Source organism: Mustela putorius, unplaced genomic scaffold, assembly GCF_011764305.1.
Source record: "Mustela putorius furo isolate JIRA1106 unplaced genomic scaffold, ASM1176430v1.1 tig00000129_pilon_pilon_pilon, whole genome shotgun sequence".
In the NCBI taxonomy this organism is placed as follows: domain Eukaryota; kingdom Metazoa; phylum Chordata; class Mammalia; order Carnivora; family Mustelidae; genus Mustela; species Mustela putorius.
Window position 1 is genome coordinate 19,909,456 of NW_025421290.1, and position 19,142 is coordinate 19,928,597.

The following is a 19,142-nucleotide window of genomic DNA, read 5'->3' on the forward strand; positions in this document are numbered from 1 at the left end:
GGCTAGAAAAGATCAAACTGATAAGCATAACTGACTAAACAGTAATAATTTAGATGATGGATGCCAAAAATCTCTCAGTCCCTAATATGGTTATAAAGTGAGAGGCAGTTGGTTAAGCTTCTGTTCTTGATTCTGATCATGATCCCAGGATCCTAGGATCAAGCCGCATCAGGCTCTCTACTCGGCTGGAGGTCTGCTTCTCCTCTTCCTCTGTCCCTACTCCTTTTCTCTTTCTCTCTCAATGCTCTCTCTCTAATAAATCAAGTCTTTGAAAAAATAAATAAATAAAATGAGAGGCAAAAAAGGGAGTAATAAAGTGAAATTTGGCTTAAAATCCTTAGGGAGATCCAATTTAAAAAGGAATAGAAGGCATGAACAAACATTTCTATAAAGAAGACATCCAGATGTCCAACAGACACATGAAAAGATGATCAACATCACTTCTCATCCAGGGAGTGCAAGTCAAAACTTCAATGAGATCTCACCTCACACCTTTCAGTATGACTAAAATCAATAACACAGGAAACAAGTGTTGGCAAGGAAGTGGAGAAAGAGGAACCCTCATGCACTATTGGTAGGAATGCAAACTAGTACAGCCACTCTGGAAAACAGTATGGAGTTTTCTGAAAAACTTAATTAGAATTACCCTACAAACCAAGAATTGTGCTACTGGGTATTTACCCCCAAAATACAAAACACTGATTCAAAGGGAGTCATGCGCCCCTATGTTTAAAGCAGCATTATTTAGAACAGCCAAATTATGGAAGCAGCCCAGATGTCCATGAACTGATGAACGGGAAAAAAAGATGTGATATGCATGTAAAATGGAGTATTATTCAGCCATAAAGAAGAATGAAATCTTGCCATTTAAATGACATGAATGGAGCTAGAGAGCATAATGCTAAGCAAAATAAGTTATACAATTACCATCTTATTTTATTCACATGTGGAATTGGAAACAAAGCAAATCAGCAAAGGAAAAAAAGAGTTTTGTTGTCATTTGGGATTTACCTGTGGTTGCAACACAAAGATAACTGTGGGCTGAAGCAAGTGCTTAAAAGTATGCTCCTTTTACCTGGTCCTATTAATTGAATTCATTGGGCATCTCAGTGGATGAATGATCTCTAAAACCATTAATAATTTTTTGGAAGTAAAATCGTAACTTTATTACAAATACTAAATGAATACGTATCCAAGGTATTATGTCTTACATGAATTATTGAGGGTACCAGAAAGATACTACAACTGCTTCACAGGAAATACAAATATATAAATACAAATATATAAGAATTAAGAATGTAGAAATAGAAAAAAAAAGAATGTAGAAATGAATTTACAAATATTAATCTTATTATTACTTAATGGTTAAGTTATGAATATTCAAATAGAAAAAGGAATGTAAAAGTACTTAATGCAGTACCTGAATAAAAGTAAGTATTTGGGGGCACCTGGGTGGCTCAGTGTGTTAAGCCTCTGACTTCGGCTTAGGTCATGATCCCAGGTTTCTGGGATCAAGCGCTGCATCGGGGCTGTCTGCTCAGCGGGAGCCCGCTTCCTCCTCTCTCTCTGCCTAGTTGTGTTCTCTCTCTGTGTCAAATAAATATATAAAAATCTTTAAAAAAAAAAAAAGTAAATATTTGTTATTTTAGGTGGTTGATCACCTCACTGATCCTAACTCAACTTTCAGATGTTACTGATATAATTCCTCCTTCACACCTCCTCTTTCCTTTGCCCAGTTGAACAATCCTTCCTTTCTTCTTTCTTCCTTTCTTCTTCTTATTCAGCTTTTAGGCACCCTATATTATTACATTTTGTAGGTGGTGATCTCCTTTGGAAATGGGATTAATGCTGGTTCTCCTCTCTAAAGGCTCATACATACAACTGTTGAGTTCAGTTGTAAGGCCTGTTCCTTAGATTAATTCTTATGCCACAAGAAACAACAAGTGTTGGCAAGGACATGGAGAAAAGGGAACCTTCTTGCACTGTTGGTGGGAATGCAAACTGGAGCAGCCACTCTGGAAAACAGTATGGAGGTTCCTCAAGAATTTAAAAAATAGAGCTACCCTACAATCCAGCAGTTGCTTTACTACCCTATAATCCAAAAAATACAAAAATATTGATTTAAATGATACATGCACCCCAATGTTTATAGCAGCATTATCTACAATAACCAAACTATGGAAACAGCCTGAGTGTCCATCAATTAATGGATAAAGAAATACATTACTTACCCATTAAAAAAGAAATCTTGCACTTGCAATGATATGGATCGAGCTAGAGAGTATTATGCTAAGCACAATAAGTCAAAGAAAGACAAATACAATATGATTCACTCATGTGTGGAATTTAAGAAACAAAACAAATGAGCTAAGGAGAGAAAAAAGAGAGAGATGCAAATCAAGAAACAGATTCTTAACTATAAAGAATAAACTAATGGTTACCAAAGGGGAGGTGGGTTGGGGATGGGTAAAATAGGTGATGGGGATTAAGGAATGCACTTATCAAGAGGAGCACCAGGTAGGGTATGGAAGTGTTGAATCACTGTCTTGTATACCTGAGACGAATATTACACTGTATGTTAGCTAACTAGAATTTAAATAAAGGCTTTAAAGGATAAAAAATTTTTAAATTTAAAAAAAAATTCTTGTGCTAGCTAAAGATCAGCCTTCTCCCTAAAGCCTTTCATAAATCCAATCTATATTTATCTTTGCTTTCATTTTGTATTACATTCATTCACCAAATATTTGTTTTGATATATATAGACATATAGATATATACATATATATATACATTTATATGTCACTCTGCTAAATGCCATGAGTTTTTAAATGATCATACATGATTTAGGCCCTGCCTTTGAGGAACTCACTGTGTAATACAAAAAAAAAAAAAAAATCTTAAATGAACTAGTTTTATAAGTGTATCATAACTGTTGGTAGTCTCATGAGATTAAAAAAAAACAAAAAACAAAAAACTAGTCTGATTATTACAGATTTTATTTTAAGAAGTCCTGTGAGATTTATCAGTGGCTATTTTGAAATTACTCGGCATGATAAATTCCCAGGAAACAACCTAGTCTAATCCACCATCATCTTTCATCTCCATTATTTCAGTGGTTAGTCTCATCAGTTCCACTTTAGCCTCTCTTCAGTTTACTCTTTTCAAAGCCAGAGTCAGCTTTTTAGAACATAAAGTAAATCATGTCACTTTTCTACTTGAAACTTTCAATGATTCTTGCTACATTTAAAATACAACTAAAACTCCTTGACATGTTCTGCTAGATTCTACATGATGTGGCTCCCCCCAACTTTACTAGGCCCTTGTCTAACCATTCCTCTCCCTTTCCTCATTGCTTACCAAGCTTCATCAAGCTTTTTCTTGCCTTGGGTAATGTGCTGTCCCCACTGAAATATTCTTAACCCTATTCTTTGCCTAACTGACTTCTATCTATGCTTTCTGTCCCAGTGTATCTCTTTTTTATAGAAAGACCTCTGATCTGCTTCCTTTAGCCTAAATTATGTTTGCAGTTACTCTCTCTTATAGCATCTCGTTCTTTTCCTTTTTAGCACCTATCACAATTTACAATTATATACTTATTCATGGGTTTAATATTTATATGTATGGATTGTAAGGTCCATGAGGACAAGGATCAGATCTCTTAGTTTATATATCAATCTACCCAACATCTAGCACAGCTTGGCACATATTATACACTGATAAAATATTTGTTAAATATGTTCCATGAAAAATTATAATATATCATCTGTCTATAAAGAATAGATGTCCATTAACTAAGTTTACAAGACAGACATAAAAAAAGATATATTTAGTAATGCCTATGATGTATATGGTCTCTTCCATGAAACAATCAGCACAATCAGCATATTCTTTCCCTCTAGTAAGCCAATATATTATGTGACTATAATAATAATGATGAGATAATTTTTAAGTGCTAACTATGTAGCAGGTACTATTCTAAGTGGTTTATATAAACCATTAGAAATTAATACCAAAATGCAGGTATAGGCAAGATTATACCTTTTATTTTCCTGGAAGGCAAGTATATATAGCAAAACAAATTTTAATAAGGATTCTTATTAATACCATTGAGGACAACAAAAATTCTGAATAATTTTAAACAATAAGGGAATAATTTTAATAAGTATAAATAGTCCTTGTAAAGAAACAAAGTCATGAATATTTAAATTTTTACATTTGTGGGGCACCTGGGTGGCTCAGTGGGCTAAACGCTCTGCCTTCAGCTCAGGTCATGATCCCAGGGTCCTGGGATCGAGCCCTGCATCGGGCTCTCTGCTCCACAGAGAGCCTGCTTCCTCCTCTCTCTCTGCCTGCCTCCTAGCCGACTTGTGATCTCTCTCACTGTCAAGTGAATAAATAAAATCTCTAAAAAAAATAAATTTTTACATTTGAAAAAATATCTGTTATAGCTATACCTCATCTTTACTGTCTAGAGAAAATTATAAAGTATGGCTTTTCTTTATAAATATTAATCGTAAATTGCTGTGGATTTTTTATTTTTTAAATTTTTATTTATTTATTTATTTGACAAAGAGAGATCACAAGCAGGCAGAGAGAGAGAGGAGGAAGCAGACTCCCTGCTGAGCAGAGAGCCCAATGCGGGACTCAATCCCAGGACCCTGAGATCATGACCTGAGCTGAAGGTAGCGGCTTAACCCACTGAGCCACTCAGGCGCCCTGCTGTGGATTTTTTATCATTAATTTTCATCTAGATTTAGGTCTTCACATTCCTTCTTTTGGTATTTATCATGTGTATTTTTTATTTTTTATTTAAAGTTTTTATTTAAATTCTAGTTAGTTAACATACACTGTAATATTGTTTTCAGGAGTAGAATTTAGTGATTCATTACTTACATAAAACACCCAGTGCTCATCACAAGTGCCCTCTTTAATTCCCATCACCCAGTTAGCCCATCCCTTGACGACTTCACTTCCAGCAACTCTCAGTTTATTCTCCTTAGTCAAGAGTCCTTATGGTTTGCCTTCATCTCTTTTTTGCTTCCTCTTCCTCTGTGTTCATCTGTTTTGTTTCTTATATTCCACATATGAGTGAAACCATATGGTATTTGTCTCTGACTTGTTTCACTTAGCGTTATTCACTTTAGCTCCATCTCCGTCTTTGCAAATGATATATTTCATTGTTTCTCATGGCTGAGTAATATTCCATTGTATATATATTTCATATCTTCTTTATCCATTAATCAGCAGATAGACACTGGGGCTCTTTGCATAATTTGGCTGTCATTGATAATGCTGCTATAAACATTGGGGTGTATGTGTCACTTTGAATCAGTATTTTTATATCCTTTGGGTAAATACCTAGTAGAGCAATTGCGGATTGTAGGGTAGTTCTATTTTTAACTTTTTGAGAAAACTCCATATTGTTTTCTAGAGTGGCTGCACCCAGTTTGCATTACCACCAACAGTTCACATTTATTTTTCTTTTTATTTTTTAAAGATGTTATTTATTTGAGGGAGAAAGAAAAAAACAGAGAGAGAGTATCAGAGTAGAGAAGAGTAGAGGAAGTAGGAAAAGCAGACCCCACCGCTGAGCAGGAAGCCCAACATGGGGCTTGATCTCAGGATTATGACCTGAGCCAAAAGCAGATGCTTAACTAGCTGAGCAACCCAGGTGCCCCAGTTCACATTTATTCTTGTTAAATTTCATTTTGCTACATTTAACTCATCAGTGTAGCCAAAGAGATCTTATTTTAAATTGGTATCCACCATTTAGTACATTACCTGCCTTTTCTAGCCCTGTTACCTGAATAAATGTTAATCATGCTTTAATTGAAGTCACTGATATAACTTTTTTTTAGGATAGCACACTTCACACACTACCAGAAATCCTACTGGTTATGATTGCTTAACCAGCTAACATGTATTTCTCTTCTAGTCCCTCAGAACCAACTTTATCTTGTCCACAGGAGTTTTATCAATGACTTATCAAATACCTTACTGAACTCAAGATACATTAGTTTGACAATTACAGTCTTTAGTAAAATTTTTATAACAATCAAAGCCACTAAAGGATGTATTCAGAAACTCTAGAAAGATACATGATATATGTTTTCTGAAAAATCCTTTTAAGTATTCATATTTTTAATCTACTTTTATCAGTTCAGAACTTATATTGCAAACTTGGATATCTAGATAGATTTTTAGAAAATACAACTCATCTTAAAGGTCTTTATATCTATGATGGAGCTAACCAACAAGCTGGACAATGACTCTAAAAGCATTACCATCAAGACTGACAAATTGTTGCTGTGGTAGCCATACACCTCCATGCATGCCTGCTTTGAGAAACTAGCTCCAATTATTCATGCATTTGCTCACTACCTACCCAAAATTAAATCCAAGTGCCATAGAAATTGTCTATTAGTCTTCCAACTTTTCTATAAATTTAAACATTTTTTCAATACAAAAATTTTAAGTGGTTAAAATGATTCAAAGGGGTAAGTATATGCTCACTTGTGAATTTCCTTGGCATCAAAACACAAACTTATGTATTTATTTTATTGCTATTCTTTCTGGCGTTTTAAAAGACTAGAGAGTTCAGGATGCCTGCATGGCTCAGTCAGTTAAGTGGCTGCCTTCAGCTCAGGTAATGATCCCAGGGTCCTGGGGTTGAACCCCACATTGGGCTCCCTGCTCAGTGGAGAGCCTGCTTCTCCCTCTCCCTCTCCCTCTGCCTGCCACTCTGCCTATTTGTGCTTTCTATCTTTCTGTCAAATAAATAAATAAACAAAATCTAAATAAATAAAGGACCAGAGAATTCTAAAAGAGAAGTGATAGGAGGAGCAAGATGCCAGAGGACTAGGAGACCTAAACTTCATCTGGTCCCAGGAATTCAGCTAGATAGCTATCAAACAATTCTGAACACCTAAAAACTCAACAGGGTACCAAAGAAAAGAATAGCAGCAATTCTATGAACAGAAAAGTGACCACTTTCCAGTAGGACATGCAGAGAAGTAAATCTGAGGCAATGTACAGGAAGATAGACTATAGGGGAAGGGAGCCTCCATCAGCCGACTACTGCCAAGTGATAGAGCAGCAGAACACAAAATAAGAATATTTAGAAGTCTGCTTTATGGAGGGACATCACTCCAGTGGCTAAGCAGATGGACTCCTCCCTGGGACAGTGCTGTCTCATGACCCTCAGGGACACAGAAAGACTAGAGGTGCCTGCGTGTGACAGAGCTCCCATGTAGCAGAGCAGGGAAGCTGCTGCAAAGATGGAGCTGAGAAGTGGATTCTCAATTCAGGGTTGCCATAATCCATCATCCAAAGTACAGTTGGACCACCACTCTTCAAGCAGGGACTACACGAGTGACAGATCCAGGGAGAATGCCCCCCTTCCTCCACTGGGAGGAGCAGCATGGAAGCACACTACAGGAATCTGCTGGGATTGGAGACTCCAGATGGGGCCATGTGCCAGAGATAGAAATGCTCAGTCACAGTCTGGGTGAGCTCAGAGTGAGGCCAGAGACCAGGGAGACAGGAGTGATTGACTGCTTTTTGCTGAGGTCACACGCAGGTGGGGGCCCCTGAGCTCTCAGCTACTCTGAGGCCAGAGATTGGGAGGACACCATTTTTATTCTTGTCCTCGAAAGCTGTATGAAAAGCTTTCAGGGAACAAAAGCCATCCAGAGCAAACCCAAGCAGATTACTTAGCCTGGCCCCTAGCAAGGGTGGTGCAATTCCACCCTGGGCAAAGACATTTGAGAATCACTGCAACAGGTCCCTCCCCCAGAGGATCAGCAAGAACATCCACCCAAGACCATGTTTACTAATCAGAAATGCAAAATCCCACTGCTAGGGGAATACAGCACATAGAGCTCATGGCTTTTTTCCTATGATTCTTTAGTCTTTCAAAGTAAAATGTTTAAAATTTTCTTAGGTTTTTCTTTTGCTATTTTTTTAATCTTTCCCCTTTCCTATTTTAACCAACATCTTATCAGTACCTTTTTTAAATCATTTTTTTAAATTTTCACTTTTAGAGTCAAACTCTATTCCTTCATCATATTTACCCTTAGTGTGTGTGTGTGTGTGTGTGTGTTTTCCTTCTTTCTTTAAAATTTTGTGGCAGTTTCTTCTAACAGACCAAAATACACCCAAAATCAAGTACTGACTGCTAGGGCCCTAATCAATACAGACATTAGTAAGATGTCAGAACTAGAGTTCAGAATGACAATTATAAAGATACTACCTGGGATTGGAAAAAAGCATAGAAGATACTAGAGAATCCCATTCTGGAGAAATAAAAAAACTAAAACCTAACCAAGTTGAAATTTAAAAAGCTGTTAATGAGGTGCAATAAAAAATGGAGGCTCTTTGTACTAGGATAAATGAGGCAGAAGAGAGAACTAGTGATATTGAAGACCAAATGATAGAAGAATAAAGAAGCTGAAAAAAAGGTAACTACTGAATCACAAGAGTTGAATTCAAGAGATAAGTGGTACCGTAAGATGAAACAATATTAGAGTTTCTAATTGGGATGCCAGAAGAAGAAGGAGAGAGAGGGGCAGAACGTATATTGGAGCAAATTATGGCAGAGACCTCCCCTAATTTGGGGAAGGAAACATCCATCAAAATCTAGGAGGCACAGAGAACACCCCTCAAAATCAATAAAAATAGGTCAATACCCCGTCATCTAATAGTAAAATTTACAAGTCTTGCAGGCAAGGAGAAAATCCGGATAGCAGCTCGGGACAAGAGGTCTGTAACATACAATGGTAGAAATATTAGATTAGCAACAGACCTAAGCACAGAGACGTGGCAGGCCAGAAAGGACTGGCGTGATATATTCAGAGCACTAAATGAGAAAATTATGCAGCCAAGAATACTATATCTAGCTAGGCTGTCACTAAAAATAGAAGTAGAAATAAAAACTTCCAGTTCAAGTAAAACTAAAATATTTGCAAACACCAAGCAATCCCAGAGGAAATTTTTTACAGGGGTCCTCTAAGCAAAGAGTGAGCCTAAAAGTAACAGACCAGAAAGGAACAGAGACAATACACAGTAACAGTCACCTTATAGGCAATACAATGGCTCTAAATTCATATCTATCAGTTACCCTAAATGTAAATGGGCTAAATGCCCCAATCAAAAGACACAGGGTGTCAGAATGGCTGAAAAAACAAGACCCATGAACATTCTGTCTGCAAGAAACACATTTTAGACACACAGACACCTCCAGATGTAAAGTGAGAAAGCTGGGGTAGCAATCCTTGCATCAGATAAATGAGATTTTAAGCCAAAGACTATAATAAGAGATGATGAAGGACACTATATCATACTTAAAGGATCTGTCCAAAAAGATAACAGTTTTAAATATGCATGTCTCTAACATGGGATCAACCAATTATATAAGCCAAATAATAACAAATTCAAACAAATATATCAACAATAATGCAATAATAGTAGGGGACTTTAACACCCCCCTCACTGAAATGGACAGATCATCTAAGCAAAAAAATCAACAAGGAAATAAACTCTTTAAATGTCATGCTGGACCAGATGGACATCACAGATACATTCAGAACATTCCATCCCAAAGGAAGAGAATACACATTCTTCTCTAGTGCACATGGAACATTCTCCAGAATAGATCACATCCTGGATCGCAAATCAGGTCTCAACTGGTACCAAAAGATTGGGAGCATTCCCTGCATATTTTCAGACCACAATGCTTTGAAACTAGAACTCAACCATAAGAGGAAAGTTGGAAAGAACTCAAATACATGGAGGCTAAAGAGCATCCTACTAAAGAATAAATGGGTCAACCAGGAAATTAAAGAATTAATAAAATTCATGGAAACAAATGAAAATGAAAACACAACTGTTCAAAAGCTTTGGGACACAGCAAAGGCAGTTCTGAGAGAAAAAGTATATAGCGGTGCAAGCCTTTCTTAGGAAGCAAGAGAGTTCTCAAATACACAATCTAACCCTACACCTAAAGGAGCTGAAGAACAGCAAAGAAAGTGTAAACCCAGCAGGAGAAGAAAAATAATAAAGGTCAGAGTAGAAATCAATGAAATAGAAAACCAGAAGAACAATAGAACAGATCAATGAAACTAGGAGCTGGTTCTTTGAAAGAATTAATAACATTGATAAACCCCGGGCCAGACTTATCAAAAAGAAAAGTGAAATTACCCAAATTAATAAAATCATAAATGACAGAGGAGAGATCACAACCAACACCAAGGAAATACAATTATAAGAACATATTATGAGCAAATATACACCAGCAAATTTGACAATCTGGAAGAAATGGATGCATTCCTAGAGATGAACCAGGAAGAAACAGAAAACCTGAACAGACCCATAACCAGTAGGGAGATTGAAGCAGTCATCAAAAACCTCCCAAAAACAAGAGCCCAGGGCCAGACAGCTTCCCAGGAAAATTCTACTAAACAAGGAAGATTTAATACCCATTCTCCTGATGCTGTTCCAAAAATAGAAATGGAAGGAAAATTTCCAAACTCATTTTATGAGGCCAGCATTGCCTTGATCCCCAAACCAGACAAAGACCCCATCAAAAAGGAGAATTACAGACCAATATCCCTGATGAATACTAATGGAAAAATTCTCACCAAAATACTAATCAGTAGGATCCAACAGTACATTCAAAGGGTTATTCACCACGAATATTACTCACCAAGTGGGATTTATTCCTGGGCCACAAGGTTGGTTCAACAATCACAAATCAGTCAGTGTGATACAATACATTAATAAAAGAAAGAATAAGAACCATATAATACTCTCAGTAGATGCAGAGGAAGCATTTGACTAAGTACAACATACTTTCTTGGTCAAAACTCTTCAAAGTGTAGGGATGGAGAGGGTACATATCAATATCATCAAAGCCATCTATGAAAAACCCATAGCGAATATCATTCTCAATGTGGAAAAACTTAGAGCTTTTCCTTTAAGGTCAGGAACATAGCAGGGCTGTCCACCTTCTCCACTACTATTCAGGATAGTACTAGATGTCCTAGGATGCCTCAGGAGTCAGACAACAAAAAGAAAATCATTCAAACTGGCAAAGAAGAAGTCACTCTTTGCAGATGATATGATATTTCACGTGGAAACCCAAAAGAGTCCACTCCAAAACTGCTAGAACTCATATAGGAATTCAGTATACTCTCAGGATATAAAACTAATGCACAGAAGTCAGTTGAATTTCTATACACCAACAACGAGACAGAAGAAAGAGAAATTAAGGAGTCAACCCCATTTACAATTGCACTCAAAACCATAAGATACCTAGGAATAAATCTAACCAAAGGCTCAAAGAATCTATTCTCAGAAAACTATAGAATACACATGAAAGAAATTGAGGAAGACACAAAGAAATGGGAAAAAGGCTCCATGCTCATGGATTGGAGAACAAATATTGTGAAAATGTCTATGTTATCTAGAGCAGTCTACACATTTAATGTATTACATATCAAAATACCATAACTTTTTCAAAGAAATGGAACAAATAATCCTACAATGTATATGAAGCCAGAAAAGACCCCGAATAGCCAGAGGAATGGTGAACAAGAAAACCAAAGCTGGCTACATCACAATTCCGGATTTCAAGCTCTATCACAGACCTGTAATCATCAAGAGAGTATGATACTGACATAAAAACAGACACATAGATCAATGGAAGAGAATAGAGAGCCCAGCAATGGACCCTCAATTCCACAAGATTAGTTGACTTGGTCAACTAAACAAGACTAGTTGATCTGGTCAGTTAATCTTCAACAAAGCAGGAAAGAATATCCAATGGAAAAAAGACAGTCTCTTCAATAATTGGTGTTGGGAAAAATTGGACGGCCACATGCAGAAAAATGAAACTGGACCATTTCCTTACACCATACACAAAAACAGACTCCAAATGGATGAAAGACCTCAATGTGAGACAGGAATCCATCAAAATCCTTAAGAACACAGGCAGCAACCTCTTTGACCTCAGCTGCAGCAACTTTTCTAGAAACATTGCCAAAGGCAAGGGAAGCAAGGGTAAAAATGAACAATTGGGACTTTGTCAAGACCAAAATCTTTTGCACACCAAAGGAAACAGTCAACAAAACCAAAAGACAACTGATAGAATGGGAGAAGATATTTGCAAATGACATATCAGATAAAGGGCTAGTATCCCAAATCTATAAAGAACATCTCAAAATCAATACCCAAAGAACAAATAATCCAATCAAGAAACGGGCAGAGGACATGAACAGACATTTCTGCAAAGAAGACATCCAAATGGCCAACAGACACATGAAAAAGTGCTCCATATCACTCAGCATCAGGGAAATACAAACGAAGACCACAGTGAGATTCTGCCTCACAGGTAGAGTGATGGTCTGGATGGTTAAATCAGGATGGTTAAAATAAACAAGTCAGGAAATGACAGGTGTTGGTGAGGAGACAGAGAAAGGGGAACCTCCTACATATTTTTTGGGAATGCAAACTGATGTAGCCACTCTGGAAAACAGTATGGAGGTTCCTCAAGAAGTTAAAGAATAGAGCTACCCTTTGACCCAGCAATCACACTACTGGGTATATACCCTAAAGATACAAATGGGGCACATGCACCTGAATGTTTATAGCAGCAATGTCCATAATAGCCAAACTATGGAAAGGGGCTAGAAGTCCATCAGCAGAAAAATGGATAAAGAAGTGGCATATATATATATATATATATATATATATATATATATATATATATATTCCAATGGAATATTATGGAATGGAAATATATGGAATGGAAAATTATGGAATATTATTCCAATGGAATATTATGCAGCCTTCAAAGAAACGAAATCTTGCCATTTGCAATGAGGTGGATGGAACTAAAGGGTATTATGCTAAGCAAAATAAGTCAGTCAGAGAAAGACAATTATCATATGATCTCACTGCTATGAGGAATTTGAGAAACAAGACAGAAGATCGTAAAGGAAGGGAGGAAAAATGAAACAAGATGAAACCAGAGAGGGAGGAAAACTGTAATAGACTTTTAATCTCAGGATACAGACTGAGGGTTGCTGGAGGGGAGGGAAGTGGAAGAGGTGGGGTGGTTGGGTGATGGACGTTGCAGAGGGTATGTGCTATGTTGAGTGCCGTGAATTGTGTAAAACTGATGAATCACAGACCTGTACCCCTGAAACAAATAGAACATTATATGTTAACAAAAATATATATAAATAAAATTAAATAAATAAAAAAGAAGAGGTAGTTTGGTTATGTATTCTAATTTTGATCTTATAACTCTCTATTTCTTCTTTCATTTTTTTAATTAACATATAATATACTATTTGCCCTTGGAGTACGGGTCTGTGAATCGTCAGGCTTACACACTTCACAGCACTCAACCATAGCACATACCCTCCCCAATACCTATAACTCAACCACCCTCTCCATACCCCACCTCCCCTGGGCAACCCTTAGTTTGTTTTGTGAGATTAAGAGTTGTTTTATGGTTTGTCTCCCTCCAATCCCATCTTGTTTCATTTATTCCTTCCCTATCCCCCATACCCTCCCACTTTGCCTCTCAAATTATGGTGAGCGAAATAAGTTGGTCAGAGAAAGACTATTATCATATGGTCTCCCTGATGTGAGGAATCTATTGCTTCTTTTAGAAGTATTCTCTCTACCGTAAAAAATAAGCTTTAGGGCAGAAAAACAACATAGATTGAAAGAATTAGCACAGTTCCTTAAAAATGTATGCATTCTCATTACAGTTTCCCTAAATGGGGGAAATTCTGTTGTTTAATAATTAACAGTTGAAATTGCATTGCAGGCTTGAGATTAACTGGGACAGATTGTTTTCTCCATACTATCAGTTGCATAAAACAGTAAGAGAATTTACTAGTTCTCTAGAATAGGAATGTTATTTGGAAGTGATTTGGCATTTCTTCTCATTGGTGCTGACATAACCCACTACAAATTCTGCTTATTCTAGGGGGATCATCACTACTTGGCAAGGCTTGGATTCATCTCTTATTGGCTTCTTTGTAAACATTGACAAGTTGCAATTTTCAACTTTTTCTTTACCTTTTTTTACTTCCTCCTTTTCCTTATTCTCTTCTCTTGCTTTTTGTTTTATTAGCATAAGGAACATCAAGGGTAAATATCTGTCCTTTCTTACTATTTTTCTGAGCTAATTTTTTATTCCATTTCTTCTATCTCAAAGGGAAATTATAATTCTTAAAAGTTAGTGTTTGCTTCTACTTATTATTAAGGAAATAACTTTTCAGTATCAAATGTGTACAAGACAGAGTGTTCATTCTTTTATTTCTCTCTAATTGTTGAGTGCATAGGCCACTTCTTAATTTTGAAACAATCCCTCTTATGGTTTTTATTACTAACAATGTTTGTAATTGTATTGGGGTGCCTGGGTGGTTCTGTCGGTTAAGCATCCAACTCATGATTTCATCCCAGATCATGATCTCATGGGTCATAGGATTAAGCTCCCCTTCCGCCTCCATGCTCAGTGGGAAGTTTCTGCCCCTCCCCCCACTCACATGCTTTCTCTTTGTCTTGCTCTCTCTTTCAAATAAATAAATCCTTTTAAAAATGCTTGTGGTTTTACAAGTAGTACATGGATACATTCTCCATATTAAAAAATAAATGTGAAAAAAGAAATTTAAAAAATGAAACAGAAAAGATGAATACCCATATGAATCACCTTCTCTTTTTTTTCTCATTTGCTTTCACACTGCCCCAGAAATAACTTTTTAATCAGAGGGGTATCAAAACTTTTTATACTTTTCTATACAAACAGTAAATGAAATCCTAACAGTTTGTAAGTGGTGTATGTGTGCACAAGTGTTTAATTAAGAAAAGAAGAGAGAAACTTGACAATCTGCTTATAAAATTTATATAGAATTGATATGCAAAGGCCAAAAATAACTAAGATGTGCTTGAATAAGGGGAAAAAAAAAGTGAAAAGACCTGTTCTATAAATATCACGTCTTAGAAGGACATAATTCAGGTACTGCATTATTGGTGCAATAATTAACACACCAGTAGAACAGAATATAAGCCCAAAAAATAGCAACACACATGTGGACACTTGGTATATGAGAGTTTGTACTATATACTAGTTGAAAAATTCTTTTTTTCAATAAATGATTTTGGGACAGTAGACTATCTGTACTTTAAAAAAAAGAGCTGGTTTTTCTGTGTCATAGAGTATACAAAAATCAATTCTAAGTTTAATGGAGACCTAAATAAGAAAGGCAAAAACCGTAAAGTTTTTTATAGAATGATGTAGGCGAACATTTTCATTATGTTGGGTTAAGGAAGGATTCCTTTTAAAACTTAATTGAAGTAAAATTCACATAACATAAAATTCACCATTATAACCATTTTAAAGAATACAGTTCAGTGGCTTTTGATACACTCACAGTGTCAGGCAACCATCACCTCTACCTGATTCCAGAATATGTTATCACTTCCCCATCCACTAAAAAACACCATACCGATTAGTCAGTCATGCCCCAATAATCCCTTTCCCCACCTTCTGGCAACCACTAATTTGCTTTCTGTCTGTATGGATTTGACTATTCCGGACATTACATACAAATGGAATCATACAATATGTGACTTTTTATGCCTAGGTGCTTTTGCTTAAGATCATGCTTTCAAGGTTCATCTGTGTTGTCACATATATCAGAACTACTTTTTATGCCTGCACAATATTTCATTGTGTAGGTACACCACATGTTGTTTAGCCAGTGATCAACTGACAGACACTGGGAGTGGTTTCACTCTTTGGTAATTAAAATAATGCTGGTATGAACATCTGTATACAAGTTTTGGAATGAATACTATTTTTCCATTCTCTTGGATATACACCTAAGAATAGAATTGTTGAATCATATGATAATTCTGTTTAACTTTTTGAAGAACCAACAAAACTGTTTTCTGCTGAAATGTATCATTTTACATACCCAGCAGCAATATATGAGGTTCCAGTTTCTCTACATACTCGATATTTGATATTTTCCTTAAAACAAAACAAAATACAATAAGGGATGCTTCGGTGTCTCAGTCAGTTAAGTGCCTGCCTCAGCTCACATAGTGATCTTAGGGTCCTGGGATCTTGAATCCCTTGCCAGTCTCCTTGCTCATTGGGAGCCTGGTTTTCCCTCTGCCTGCTTCTTGCTCTCTCTCTCTCCTTCTCTCTTTGACAAATAATTTTTTTTTTAAAAATGAAACTGTAGTCATTGAGTGGGTGTGAAGTGGTATCTCATTGTGGTTTTGATGTACATTTCTCTAATATCTAATTATGATGAACATCTTTTATTGCTGCTCATTGCCCTTTTGTACATCTTTTTAAAAGAAATGTCTATTCAAGTCTTTGCCTCTTTTAAAGAATAAGGCCAATTTAAAATGGATTATTTGTTTTTTGTTGTTGAGTTGTAAATGTTCTTTATATATTCTGGGTACTAAACCACTCTCAGATACATGATTTGGGTATATTTTTTCCCCACTCTGTAGCCTGTCTTTTCTACTTTTCTTGATAATGTTCCTTGATGCACTGAAGTTTTAAATTTTTTTTTTATATTTTATTGCTTATTTATTGAGAGAGACAATGCAAGAGTGGGGAGGAGCAGAGAGGGAGGGAGAAACAATCTCAAAGGGACTCCATGCTGAGCAAAGCCTGATGTGGGGCTTGATCTCACCACCCTGCAATCATGACCTGAGCTGAAATCAAGAGTGGGATGCTTAACCAACTGAGCCACCCAGTCACCCAAAGTTTTCAATTTTGATGAAATCTTATTTGTATAAATTTTCTCTTGTTCCTTGTACTCTTGGTATCATATCTAAGAATCTCTTACCAAAAATAATGAATATTTTCCCATTTTCTTCTAAGTATTTTATCACTTTAGCTCATATATTTAGGTCTTTGGTTCATTTTGAATAATTCTTATATATGGTGGCAGATAGGGATCCAACTTCATTTTTTTGAGTGTGGATATCCAGTTGTTCTGACACAGTTTATTGAAAAGCCTGTTCTTTCCTATTAATGGTCTTAGCACCTCTGTCAAAAATCAATTAATCAATATAAAAGGGTTTATTTCTGGACTCTCACTTCTATTGCACTGATTTGTATGTTTATCCTTATGCCAGTATTACACTGATTTGATTGCCTTTGTAGCGTTTAAGTAAGTTTTGAAATTAGAAAGTTTCAATCTTCCAACTTATTTTTCAAGATTGTTTTGGCTATAGGGACTCCTTGGGATTCCATATGAATTTTAGGATGGGTTTTTCTATTTTAGCAAAAAATTCTGTTGGTATTTTGTAGGGTTTGCTTTGAATCTGTGGATCTATTTGGGTAATATTGCCATCTTACCCACATCTTTCCCATTTTGTTTTTTGGGTTGGTTTTTTTTTGTGTATGTGTATTCTTAAGTTTTATAATTTTTGGTGTAGTTTTCACATTATTGGCTAAATGTATTCCTTAATGTTTTATTCTCTTTCATGCTATTCTAAATGAGGTTGCTTTGTTGATTTTCTTTTTGAATTTTTCAGTGTTAGTGTATAAACATACAACTAATTTTTGTGAGCTTATATATCTTACTACTTTTCTGAATTTATTTCCTGAATTTAGTTCTGATCTTTCTGTGAATTATTGGATGTTATATATATAACATCGTGTCATCCATGAAGAGATAGTTTTATTTCTTCCTTTCCAATTTGGATGCCTTTTATTTCTTTTCCTTCTCTAATTTCCCTGGCTAGAATTTGCAATACAATGTTGAAAAGAAGTGAAAGAAGACATCCTGATCCTGATCTTAGGGAGGAGTTTCTTGTCTCTTATCATTAAAAGTAGGGTGTTAACTATGGATTTTTCTTAGATGTCCTGTATCAGATTGGGAAGTTGCCTTCTATTTATTTGTGGATTTCTTTGTGTTTTTATCATGAAAGGGTATTCAACTTTGTCAAATGCTTTTCTACAACAAATGAGATGATCATGGGGATTTTTTTTCATTCTGTTAATGTGTTGATTTCTGATTATACGGATTGTATTTCTTATGTTAAAACATACTTACTCTTGGAATAAATCCCACTTGGTCATGGTATGTAATCATTTTAATATGCTGTTGGATTGTTTCCAGTATTTTATTTAAGATCTTTGTATCTATACTCATAAAGAATATTGATCTATAATACTCTTTTCCCATGATGTGTTTATTTGTCTTTGGTATTACAGTAATACCCCATAAAATGAGTTAAGAAATGTTCCCCTCTTCAGTTTTGTGGAAGAGTTTATAAAGGATTTGTGTTAATTCTTTTTTTGAAACATTTGATAGAGTTCTTTAGTGAGACCATCTGGTCCTGAGTTTTTTCTTGTTGAAAGTTTTTTTTATTATTATTATTAATTGATATTTGTTACATGTTTATTCCAGATTTTCTATTTCTTGTATCAATTTTCATAATTTCTGGGTTTATCTGGGTTATCTAATTTATGGCATACAGCTTTTTATAATATTATAATTTTTATTTCTGTGACATCAATAGTAATATGCCCACTTTTATTCCTAATTTTAGAAATATGAGTTTTCTTTCTTTATACTCAGTCAGTCTGGGTAAAAGTTTTGTTAATTCTATTGCTCTTTCCAGAGAACCAACTTTGGTTTTGTTGATTCTTTCAGTGTCTTTCTGTTCTCTATTTTATCTTTGTTATACTTTTTATTAGTTCTTTCCTTCTCTTTGCTTTAGGTTTAGTTTAGTTTTTGTTTTCGTTTTGGGTTGTTTTTTTTTTTTTTTTTAGTTCTTTATTTAGTTCTTAATTTTTTTTAGTTCTTTAAGGTAGAAGGTTAACATATTGATTTGATATCTTCTTTTTAAAGTACGTGTTTGTAGTTACAAATTTCCCTTTGAACGCTATTGTTACTGACCTGTAAGTTTGGATATATTGTGTTTTTGTTTTCATTTTCATTCATGTCAAAATATTGTAATTTCATTTGGAATTTCTTCCTTGACTCATCAGTTAAGAATGTGTTTAGTTTCCACATATTTGTAAATTCGTGAATTTCTCTCTATATTGTTTCCCACATTCATTATGGTCAGAGAAGATACATTGTATGATTTTA

The 19,142-nt window shown here is 35.6% G+C and overlaps 1 protein-coding gene across 12 annotated transcripts in view; it reads left to right on the forward strand.

Moving 5' to 3' along the window:
• The window catches only part of GPHN (gephyrin), a 639,435-nt gene that overhangs the window by 403,760 nt on the left and 216,533 nt on the right, over window positions 1-19,142 (forward strand). The window lies entirely within an intron of this gene.